Below are 12,503 nucleotides of genomic sequence, written 5' to 3'. Positions count from 1 at the left end.
TTTCTTTTTTTTTAAAATTTATTTTTAAACGCCAAAAACATTTTATATTGGGGTGTAGCCAATTAACAATGTTGTCATAGTGTCACGTGAACAGTAAAGGGAACCAGCCATACATATCGATGTATCCATTCTACCCTAGTCAATCCTAAAGGAAGTCAACCCTGAATATTCACTGGAAGGACTAATGCTGAAGCTGAAGCTTCAATTAATTTGGCCACCTGATGCAAAGATCTGACTCATTTGAAAAGACTCTGAGGCTGGGAAAGATTGAGGGATGACAGGGGAATAGATACTTGAGTGGTGTCACTGGCTCAATGGACATGAGTTTCAGCAAATTCCGGGAAATGGTGAAGTAGAGGGAAGCCTGATGTGCTGCATCCACGGGGTCACAAAGAGTCAGACACAACTGAGTGACTGAACAAAAACAACATTCTCCCCCCAAACCTCCCTCCCATCCAGGCTGGCACATATCACTGAGCAGAGTTCCGTGTGCTACACAATAGGATTTTGTTGGTTATCTACTTTAAATATAGCAGTGTGCCCATGACCTTTCCAAACTTAAAATAATCTTGAACAAAATCTTTTGTGGTTGCATTGAGGTAAAGCTATGTTTCCCTCCTCCTGTGTTGGATGTGACTCTAAACTTCAGTCGTTGAGAATCAATTTCTTCTTTTGAACTTCCATTAGTCTCATATTTGCAAGGTGCCAAATCATCACCTACTATTGTTGGCATCTCCTCTTTGATGGCTGGGTTTTCATACTAATCTAAGATATGAATCTACGGCATTGTTAGTGAATTGCTTTTAACATCTTTCTCAACTATAACTATCTTGTCTCCTCGTCGATTATTGATCTTCCTTTTACTTGAATTCTGATTTATCTTTTTGCACCTTTTTTTCCCTTGAAACAGGTGGCAACTTTCCCTACTTTCAAAAGGTCTGAGTGCAGCCGTTTCCCAGTCAATTCTTCAAAATGCTTTAGAATTTCCTTTTTTAAAAACCTTTGAACTAGATCTTTAAACTCCTGAACCACCACAAGTAAGTTATCAACTGATCTCAGACAATGAACCTGAACCAGACTTTCCACTGAAATATCAAAATGCATCTTGTCTGGTCTTGGCTGATTTTGCATGATGGCCTAAATTTCTCTCTCACTTTATCTGCCCCTGTTTGTCCAAAACCAGTCAGTACATTTCAGTTCAGTTCAATTCAGATGCTCAGTCATGTCCAACTCTTTGCAACCCCATGAACTGCAGCACGCCAGGCCTCCCTGTCCGTCACCAACTCCGAGTCCACCCAAACTCGTGTCCATTGAATCGGTGATGCCATCAAGCCATTTCATCCTCTGGCGTCCCCTTCTCCTGCTCTCAATCTTTCCCAGCATCAGGGTCTTTTCAAATAAATCAGCTCTTTGCATCAGGTGGCCAAAGTATTGGAGTTTCAGCTTCAACATCAGTCCTTCCAATGAACACTCAGGACTGATGTCCTTTAGGATGGACTGGTTGGATCTCCTTGCAGTCCAAGGGACTTTCAAGAGTCTTCTCCAACACCACAGTTCAAAAGCATCATTCTTCAGCGCTCAGCTTTCTTTATAGTCCAACTCTCACATCCATACATGACTACTGGAAAAACCATAGCTTTGACTAGATGGAGCTTTGTTGGCAAAGTAATGTCTCTGCTTTTTAATATGCTGTCTAGGTTGGTCATAACTTTCCTTCCAAGGAGTCAGTGTCTTTTAATTCCATGGCTGCAATCACCATCTGCAGTGATTTTGGAGCCCCCAGAAAACTAAAGTCAGCCACTGTTTCCCCATCTATTTGCCATGAAGTGATGGGACCAGATGCCATGATCTTAGTTTTCTGAATGTTGAGCTTTAAGCCAGCTTTTTCACTCCCCTCTTTCCCTTTCATCAAGAGGCTCTTTAGTTCTTCTTTGCTTTCTGTCATAAGGGTGGTATCATCTGCATGTCTGAGGTTATTGATATTTCTCCTGGCAATCTTGATTCCAGCTGTGCTTCATCCAGCCCAGCGTTTCTCATGATGTACTCTGTATATAAGTTATATAAGCAGGGTGACAATATACAGCCTTGACATCCTCCTTTTCCTATTTGGAACCAGTCTGTTGTTCCATGTCCAGTTCTAACTATTGCTTCCTGACCTGCATACAGGTTTCTCAAGAGGCAGGCTAGGTGGTCTGGTATTCCCATCTCTTTCAGAATTTTCCACAGTTTATTGTGATCCACACAGTCAAAGGCTTTGGCATAGTCAATAAAGCAGAAATAGATGTTTTTCTGGAACTCTCTTGCTTTTTCGATGATCCAATGGATGTTGGCAATTTGATCTCTGGTTCCTCTGCCTTTTCTAAATACAGCTTGAATATCTGGATGTTCATGGTTCATGTATTGCTGAAGCCTGGCTTGGAGAATTTTGAGCATTACTTTACTAGCATGTGAGATGAGTGCAATTGTGCAGTAGTTCGAGCATTCTTTGGCATTGCCTTTCTTTGGGATTGGAATGAAAACTGACCTTTTCCAGTCCTGTGGCCACTGCTGAGTTTTCCAAATTTGCTGGCATATGGAGTGCAGCATTTTCACAGCATCATCTTTCAGGATTTGAAATAGCTCAACTGGAATTCCATCACCTCCACTAGTTTGTTCATAGTGATTTTTCTAAGGTCCACTTGACTTCACATTCCAGGATGTCTGCTCTAGGTGAGTGATCACACTATCATGATTATCTGGGTCATGCAGATCTTTTTTGTACAGTTCTTCTGTGTATTCTTGCCACCTCTTCTTAATATCTTCTGTTTCTGTTAGGTCCATACCATTTCTATCCTTTATCGAGGCCATCTTTCATGAAATGTTCCCTTAGGATCTCTAATTTTCTTGAAGAGATCTCTAGTGTTTCCCATTCTGTTGTTTTCCTCCATTTCTTTGCACTGATCACTGAGGAAGGCTTTCTTATCTCTCCTTGCTATTGGCTCTAATAGTGACTTGGAGAGACTCACACTCATTTCTGAAACCATTTTCTGTTGCTTGAATAAAGGTCTCTGATTTTCATGAAAGTTCACATCCAGGAGTTGGTTAGTGGCTTTTTGAATGTCATACATGTTGGCCATGCTTCTAAGATCCCTCATATGGTCTTAGCCACCAGCACAGACCCTTCCGGCCCTGTCATTCCTGCAGGCCCAGGGTACCCAAATGCTATGCTTTCTCTTTTCTCTAAAGATGTTGACTATAGCACTTGAGATTTTGAAAAAAAATTTTAATCAAACTTTTGAAATATATAGCAAAACTGAATTTTAGAGTAAAATGCCAATATATCCACCACAGAGATTTTGGATTAACATTAACCCTTGCTTTTTCACGTATGTATTCTTACTTTGATAAAGATAAACATCTTACTTTGATGTTTTTATGCATTTTACAGTAAGTTGCAAACAAGTGTATACAATGCAAGTACCCCAGCACTTGAATTCAGCATTCTTGCCCTGTTGTTATTGTTCAGTTGCTCAGTCATGTCTGACTCTGAGACCCCATGGACTGCAGCACGCCAGGCTTCCCTGTCCTTTACCATCTCCCAGAGCTTCCTCAAACTCATGTCCATCAAGTCGGTGATGCCATCCAACCATCTTGTCCTCTGTTGTCCCCTTCTCCTCCTGCCCTCAATCTCTCCCAGCATCAGGGTCTTTTCAAATGAGTCAGGTCTTTGCATCATGTGGCCAAAGTATTGGAGTTTCAGCTTTAGCCATGAATCCTTCCAATGAATATTCAGGACTGATTTCCTTTAGGATGGACTAGTTGAATATCCTTGCAGTCCAAGGGACTCTCAAGAGTCTTCTCCAACACCGCAGTTCAAAAGCATCAATTCTTTGGTTCTCAGCTTTATGGCCCAACTCTCACATCCATACATGACTACTGGAAAAACCGTAGCTTTAAGTATATGGACTTTTGTTGGCCAAGTAATATCTCTGCTTTTTAATACCCTAAGTTTGTCATGGCTTTTCTTCCAAGGAGCAAGCATCTTTTAGTTTCATGGCTGCAGTCACCATCTGCAGGGATTCTGGAGCCCAAAAAATAAAGTCTGTCATTGTTTCCGCATCTATTTGCCATGAAGTGATAGGACTGGATGCCATGATTTTAGTTTTTTGAATGTTGAGTTTTAAGCCAGCTTTTTCACTCTCCTCTTTCACTTTCATCAAGAGGCTCTTTAGTTCCTCTTTGCTTTCTGCCATAAGGGAGGTGTCCTTGACATATCTGAGGTTATTGATATTCCTGCCATCAACCTTGATTCCAGCTGTGCTTCCTCCAGCCTGGCATTTCACATGATGTATTAAGCAGGGTGACAACATACAGCCTTGTCGTGCTCCCTTCCCGATTTGGAACCAGTCTGTTGTTCCATGTCTGGTTCTAACTTTTGCTTCTTGACCCACATACTGATTGCTCAGGAGGCATGTAAGGTGAACTGGTATTCCCATCCCTTGAAGAATATCACACAGTTTATTGTGATCCACACAGTCAAAGGCTTTAGTGTAGTCAATGAAGCAGAAGTAGGTCTTTTTCTGTAATTCTCTTCCTTTTTCGATGATCCAGTGGATGTTGGCAATTTGATCTCTGGTTCCTCTGCCTTTTCGACATCCAGCTTGAACATCTAGAAGTTCTTGGTTCATCTACTGCTCTTGCTCTAGAGTATTCTTGACCTAGAGTTCAATATTTGTTTTTTTTTCTTTTGATGTAAAATTTACATACAATCAAATGTACAAGTGTTGCTGAGTTCTAAAATATGCAAATATTTGTATAATCCAAAGCCCTTTATGACAATGTCACTATAAATCCAGAAAGATCCTTTATGTCCCTTCCTCATCACAAATCCTAAAACCATTTCAGGAAGACCATTGTTCATTTTTTTTCCATCACTGATTGATTTATTATTTTAGAACCTCATAAAAATAAAATAGCATAGTATACACATTTTTTCTTCTGGATCATAGGTTAGTGTATGTGTAGTTTTACCAAAAAATGCTAGATCTTTTGCCAAAAGTTGCTATATTTTACATTCCCACCAACAATACATGTTTTCCAGTTGTGCACATACTTACCTAAATTTGGTATTGACAATCTAATTTTATTCGTTCTGATGTGTGTTGTGGTATGTCCAAGTAGTTGTAATTTAACAGCTAATGATGTTGAACATTTTTATGTGCTCATTTCACATGTGTGTTAATGTGTCTGTTCAATTTTCTGCTCAACTTTGTTGAGCTGCTCTTTTATCGCTGAGTTGTAGGAGTTTTTAATATACCCTGCATCCCAGTCCTTTGTTAGGTATGTGTTTGTAATATATATTTTTGTCAGATCTATGGTAGTCCTGTTCAGTTTATTAATGCTGCCTTTTGTTAATTAGTTTTTTTTTCTGACAAGTCTAACTTATCAGTTTTTTCTATTACGGTTATTGCTTCCGATTTTAGAACTTCGCTTCCACACAAATCACAAAGATAGTACCCTGTATTTCTCTTCAAACGCTTTATGATTTTTGCTGCAGTAGTGTTCCGTTTCAAAATATTTTCTGTTTTCTTTGGTGATTTCTTTGCTAAAGACAGTAGAGGAGTTTTCTATTTTTTCAGTGATTTTTTTTTTCCCAGATGTATTGTTCTTGATTTCTAGTTTAATCGTTATACTCAGAAAGCATATATCTTATATGCTTTTATTTTTTTCAATTTATTAAGACTTGTTGCAGATTCTGGTGTATGATCTATTGCAGTGAACATATCACGTGCTCTTGAAAAGAATGTGTATTCTGTAGTTGTTGAGAATAATGTTCTAAAAATATCATTTATGTCAAGGTGGTGGTAGCTTGTTCATATCCATCTATGTCTTCACTGATTTTCTTTATACAGTTCTATCAGCTGCTGAAAAATAGTGTTAAAATTCTTCAATTATGATTGTAGAATCATTTTATTGCTCCTTTTGATTCCATCATTATTATTTTATGAATTTTGAAGCTGTTCTGAGGGAAAAACATTTATAAATATTGTCCTTCCAATGAACTGATCCTTCTAGTCTTATGAAAAGGCTCTCTTTCTTTTCAGTGCACTTAATTCCTTCCTGAAGTTTGAATTTTGATGTGGTATCATTTCTTTTCAGCCTGAAGAATTCCCATTAACATTTCTCCAAGGGCATATCTGTTGACAATGAATTCTCTTTTCCTTATCTAAAGCTGCCTTTATTTAAGCCTTTGTCATTTTTTGCTGAATATAGAAATTTGAGTTGTCAGGGTTTTTTTCTATTCTATCAGAACTCTAAATACATTGTTCCATGGCCTTGTTCACCTATTAGAATGTGTTACTTTTCCCTAGATGTTTTCAAGATTTTCCTCTTCATTTTCAGGACTCAGTAATTTTACTGTGATGAACCAAAGTTTGGTTTTATTTTACTTTTTCACATATGGAGTTCCCTTATTATTTTCAAGCAGCCTCGTGAAGTATAATTGGCATACACCTATCAGCATGTATTTATTATAATAAGTGTACACTTTACATATACACTTTAATATATATATGCTCAGGAAAACATCACATAATCAAAATAATGAGCATATTTATTACCCTAGAAATTTTTCTTCTGTCTCTTTGTAATTTTCCATCTTTCATCTCATTCAGAATTTCTTTGATCTCCTTTCCAACACTATATGTTACTTTGCATTTCCTAGAATTTCATGCAAATGAATTTCTACAATGTATCCACTTTTTTGTCTAGCCACTTTCAGTCAAGGTAATTATTTTGAAATTCATGTTATTGTGTATGTTAATAGCCTAATCTTTTACAGGGCTGAATGGTGTTCTATTTTATGGATGTACTACATTATGTTTATATAGTCACCTGTTGATGAACATTTAGATTGTTTCCTCTTTGTGACCCTTACAAACAAAGGTGTAACATTCATGTTCAGGATGTGGGGGGGTACATTTGTATACCTGTGACTGATTCATGTTGATGTATGGCAAAATCTATCTCAATATTGTAATTATTCTCCAATTAACATAAATTAATTTTAAAAATTCATATACAATCTTTTCACCTTTCTTGGGTAAATACCTAGGAGTAGAAAGGCTGGGTCATTTGTATGAGCCAGAAGCAGAAGTCACAGTCATTTTTCACACTTTCTTCTCTCAGTCTGTCTTCCTGGGACTCAGTTACACATGCCTGTTAGACATTTCATTCATGTCTCACAGATCCCTAAAGTGCCCATCCTTTTTCTCCTCTCTTTTCCTCCCACTTCTTCATATTAGACAAATCCTACTGCATTATCTTCAAGATTACTTATCTTTTCTTCTGCTATATTGTTTGGCTAAATCTATTCAGTAACTTTTAACTTCAAACATTGCATTTCAAATTCTAAAATTTTCATTGAATTTTATCTTTTCATTCATTATGAGTACACTTTTCTTTACTTATTCAGCACACTTATAAAAATCCATTTAAAAATCCTGTATACTATTACCAACATTTGGGTCATTTATGGGTTGAATCTCTATTTGCTTTTGAGACTGGGTCATATTTTCCTATTCCTCTTTGCTGATTAATTTCATATTGTATCATATTATGAACTCCATGATTCTGAAAATCCGGTTCTTATTCCTTCAAATAGTGTCAAATTATGATTTGTAGGTAGTCACTTGGTTGATCTCATATTGGATTCTGTGCTTCTTGGATCGAGTTTCACATGTATGCATAAGGGTCAACCAGGTATCTTTTGCGAAGCGAGAACACAGCTTTTGGAGATAGCACTCTCTTGCTCTCGCCATTTTAGGGTTCTCCCCTCCCTCTCCAATGTCTCTGACAGCTCTGCACCCTGTCCTTCCTTTCTTCTGGCAGAAGGACTACATGTTTCCTTGCTTGGTGCTAGTCCTTCAGTGTGGCATCAGCCTCAGGCTGCTGTTAACCTAAAAGCCATTTTAAAAGAGGGAACAGGGGAGTCTTCTTCCAAATGTCAATTCGCTTCTAGAACCTACTTTTCTTCATTCGTTAGTGTTTTGAGGTAGTTGTTTGTCATATTTCGCCCAGGGTTTATGGTTTTAATTTACTGGAAGTTCAGTCAATTAGGAAATTACTTGGACACCACACAGGAAGTGGTACCCTCAGTAACTCACTTTTGAAGTTTTCTACTACTCTCTGAATTCTGTTTCCTCTGAAGATTTTCTCCTACCTATTTGTTTGGGTCCCTTTCATGTTAAAACCTTTCTTGAATGTCTGGTGATCCTTGGTTGTGCTTTCATTTTTAACAGTGATGCACTAACATGCAGATTAAAAGATCCACCCTGGTGGCTGTAGCTTACTGAGCAGCAGATTTTTTTCTTTTTTTTTTTTTTTTTTCGCTTTTCTAAATGTTTTGAATTTTTTAAAAATAATTAAATATTGAAAATTTTACAAAAATGTTAAACAATTGAGGTTCTTCTCATTTTTTCCCCCTCAAAGGGTCTGAACATAAATGGATCTTTTCTTAAGGGCATCCTTGTTGATATTTCCTCATTATTTTGATGCAGCTCCCTCAGATGTGCAGGTCTTCTCTTTGGGGTTGCTCTGTTACAGACAGATAACCTCTGAAATCAATTTCATACTGAAAATATATTAGTTAAGATGGTTGTCAATCATATAGATAAAAATCATTAATGAAATTCCTTTTTCAGGTATGTTGCATATACTTTATTTATACTCCCTTTGGTTTTTCTCAGTGAACATTCCCCTATTGACTAAACTGGATATTTCTCCAAATAGTAAAACCCAAAACAAGCAGAAACCCCTCAAAATCTTAAATGTTTTAAATTGCTGGATGGTATGATATCCTCATTACCTTTATTTTCATTGGAATTTTATTTTATCCTCTGTAAGAGAGGCTTCTTTCCCACATGAATTCTATGTTATGACTACACCGAACTCCTTGCATGCATGCATGATAGGTTGCTTCTGTCATGTTGGACTCTTTACGACCCCATGGACTGTAGCTCACCAGGCTCCTCTGTCCAGGGGATTCTCCAGGCAAGAATACTGGAGAGGGTTGCCATGCCCTCCTCCAGGAGATCTTCCTGACCCAGGGATAGAACCCACATCTCTTATGTCTCCCGCATTGGCAGATGGGTTCTTTATCTAACGCCATATGGGAAGCCCCTACCAAACTCCTTACCTTCTGTCAAACACAGCTTAAAGACTTTTGCAGTTTTGTGACTTTCCACAGAATTTACTTTCTTCCTAAAATTCCCTCTTTCTTTCTACATTTAGCTACAGATTTTCTACTTTCATTATTCAGCATAGTGATTTCTTCTGTGAGTGCCTCTGACTTTTCCAGACAGACTTGTTCTGACTCATTCTTTCTATATTTAACTGAAACAGTGCACTTTACTCTATTGATAGACTTACTTTTTCTCTTCTAATAACTTTGTTCATATGTCTCTCTCACTGGTTTGTGAATTCCATAAAGGCCAGGACTCACATTACTTTCTGAAACCAACCTTACCAACTGACAGCATCTCCATTAATGACCACAGAGATCCACACCAGTCACATTCCATACTCTCTTTGTAGTAAGAGTCAGATTACCCCAGTTCAGTTCAGTTCACTTCAGTCCAGTCACTCAGTCATGTCGGACTCTGCAACCCCATGGACTGCAACACTCCAAGGTTCCCTGTCCATCACCAGCTCCTGGAGTTTGCTCAAGCTTGTGTCCATCAAGTCAGTGATGCCATCCAACCATCTCATCCTCTATCATCCCCTTCTCCTCCTGCCTTCAATCTTTCCCAGCATCAGGGTCTTTACCAATGAGTCAGTTCTTCACATCAGGTGGCCAAAGTATTGGAGTTTCAGCTTCAGCATCAGTCCTTCCAATGAATATTCAAGAGTGATTTTCTTTAGGATTGACTGGTTTGATCTCTTTGCAGTCCAAGGGACTCTCAAGAGTCTTCTCCAACACCACAGTTCAAAAGCATCAATTTTTCAGTGCTCAGCTTTCCTGATAGCTCAGGTTGTAAAGAATTTGCCGGTAATGCAGGAGACCCCAGTTCAATTCCTGGGTCAGGAAAACCTGCTGGAGAAGGGATTGGTTACCCACTCCAGTATTCTTGGGCTTCACTTGTGGCTCAGCTGGTAAAGAACCCGCCTGCATTGTGGGAGATCTGGGTTCGATCCCAGGTTTGGGAAGATTCCCTAGAGAGGGGAACGGCTAACCACTCCATTATTCTGGCCTAGAGAATTCAGTCCATGGGGTAGCGAAGAATATGATGCAGCTGAACAACTTTCACTTTCAGGTTACCCAAGGGAGACCTTATACTTTTATTACAGAATTATCATTTAGCTAAAAAATGAATATATATATGTGTACATTGTGTATGTATATATGTGCCATAAACAGTTTAAGTATTAGCTGAAGCTATTTTATATTCAAGTATTTAAAATTCCAAGTTATGATAATTTGGAGTCACATTCAATAAGCTTGAATGCATGCATTATAGGTAGTATAGAGTCTGTTACCCTTTTATCCACTATGATTTCTGTTGTGGAATTTCATATGAGAAAGGAGATTGTTTCTGTAATGAATTTGCAAATGTGTTTCCATTTTGAAATACTGGGTATTCATGTGCACAGGTATCAGCTGTATAAAAATATATAATAGCTTTTTAAGTGGTAGATTTTACACAGTGCCTGAGATGGAATTAGTAATTATGAAATAATCTGTGGAGGCTTGTTTCAGTTATAAGTGACCAACTACAGACCTGGGATATAGAAGGAGCCCTGGGTAATACTTTTCCCAGATCTTCATGGTACTAAACTGTTTGAAGGAGAATCAACAGCTGTTGTGTGAATCTATTGAAGCATTAGGAAAAAAATATTCTCCAAGTAAATTTAGCTTAAAACTCTATAGACTCTTTTGAGGATTTCAAACAGATGCAATCCTTCATATCTACAAGGAACTAGACATGAAATCCTAAAAATAAATAAAAGTGAAATTATAATGGAGTCTATCTATACCGTAAGCAAATCTAGTGTGATTTTTATTACACTCAAATGAAATGTGTCTCTGAAAATAAGGGTGCCACCAATTTCCTGAGAATTCTTATAAATTTCCTCACCCCAAGGTGAAGAAAACGAAAATTTAAAATCTTGAGAATGTTTCCTTTACCAGATGGAATCTAGAGACTTGAAGAAATAAGAAGAAAGGATGAAATGTGATCAAAGCAACCATAACATGTTAAAATGTTGCTTTGCTGAACAAATGCACCTATGGGGAGTGGCTGGGCCACCAGAAGGCAGAACGGGGGGGGGGAGTGGAGTTGAACGGAGGTGGGGTCCTTAACGGAAACTCCCTTTGGTGTGCACCAGCTTCCCTGGCGGCTCAGATGGTAAAGAGTGTGTCTGCAATGCAGGAGACCTGGGTTCAATTCCTGGGTTGAAAAGATCTCCTGGAGGAGGAAATGGCAATCCACTCCAGAATTCTTGCCTAAAGAATTCCATGGACAGAGGAGCCTGGTAGGACCATGGGGTCACAAAGAGTGGGACATGACTGAGCAACTAACATTTTCTTGGTGTGCACTGGCTTTGCACCCAGTCTGGTGTAGGGAGCACAGCTTTCCTCCATGGGGTCTCTCAGCTAGGTAAATGCTTATGGTTGGACCTGAAAACACATGCAAAATTTTGACCTGGAGCCAGGGTCCCCAAATGTCAAAATAAATAACTGTTATTTGCCTTAAATTGAAGCATTCTCTTCAAAGAATAAATTTGTCTGACCTTAAGAACTGACTCATTTGAAAAGACCCTGATGCTGGGAAAGATTGAAGACAGGAGGAGAAGGGGATGACAGAGGATGAGATGGTTGGATGGCATCACTGACTCAATGGACATGAGTTTGGCTAAACTCTGGGAGTTGGTGCTGGACAGGGAGGCCTGTCGTGGTGCAGTTCATGGGGTCGCAAAGAGTCAGACACGACTGGGTGACTAAACTGAACTGAATTGAACATCTATGAAAAAAAATTAAGATGGAGATAAATAATTCAATAAGCTATACAGATCAGTTCATAGTCTTAGAGTTAATATTGTGCTAGGTGGATCATTACCATGTTTGCAGATAATATTTAGGTTTAAATTTTAATTCAAATTTGCTTATTTAAATATTAAAATATTAGTGCATGTGTGCATGCTGAGTAGCTTCAGTTGTGTCCAACTCTTTGCAATCCGATGGACCACAGCCTGCCAAGCTCCTCTGTCAATGGGATTCTCCAGCCAAGAATATTGGAGTGGGTTGTCAAGTCCTCCTCCAGGGTATTTTACCCACCCAGGGATCCAACGCATTTTACCACTAGTGCCACCTGGGAAGCCCAAAATACCCATACAAAAAATAGTCAATTGATCTTTGACAATGGTGCAAGGGCAATTCAACAGAAAAAAGGATAGTTTTTTCAACAATTGGTGTGGGTACAATTGCACATTCATATTTTTTTTGTTTGTTAGTTTTCCTTGCTTGT

The 12,503-nt window shown here is 38.5% G+C and overlaps 1 pseudogene; it reads right to left on the bottom strand.

Annotated features, from left to right (window-relative positions):
• Positions 1-523: 523 nt before the first annotated feature.
• On the bottom strand, positions 524-3,107 carry LOC122450931 (annotated as a pseudogene).
• Positions 3,108-12,503: the final 9,396 nt, after the last annotated feature.

This window comes from Cervus canadensis, chromosome 12 (genome assembly GCF_019320065.1).
Source record: "Cervus canadensis isolate Bull #8, Minnesota chromosome 12, ASM1932006v1, whole genome shotgun sequence".
NCBI lineage: Eukaryota > Metazoa > Chordata > Mammalia > Artiodactyla > Cervidae > Cervus > Cervus canadensis.
Note: the sequence above shows the minus strand (reverse complement) of the source record. Positions and strands in the feature narration are given on the sequence as shown.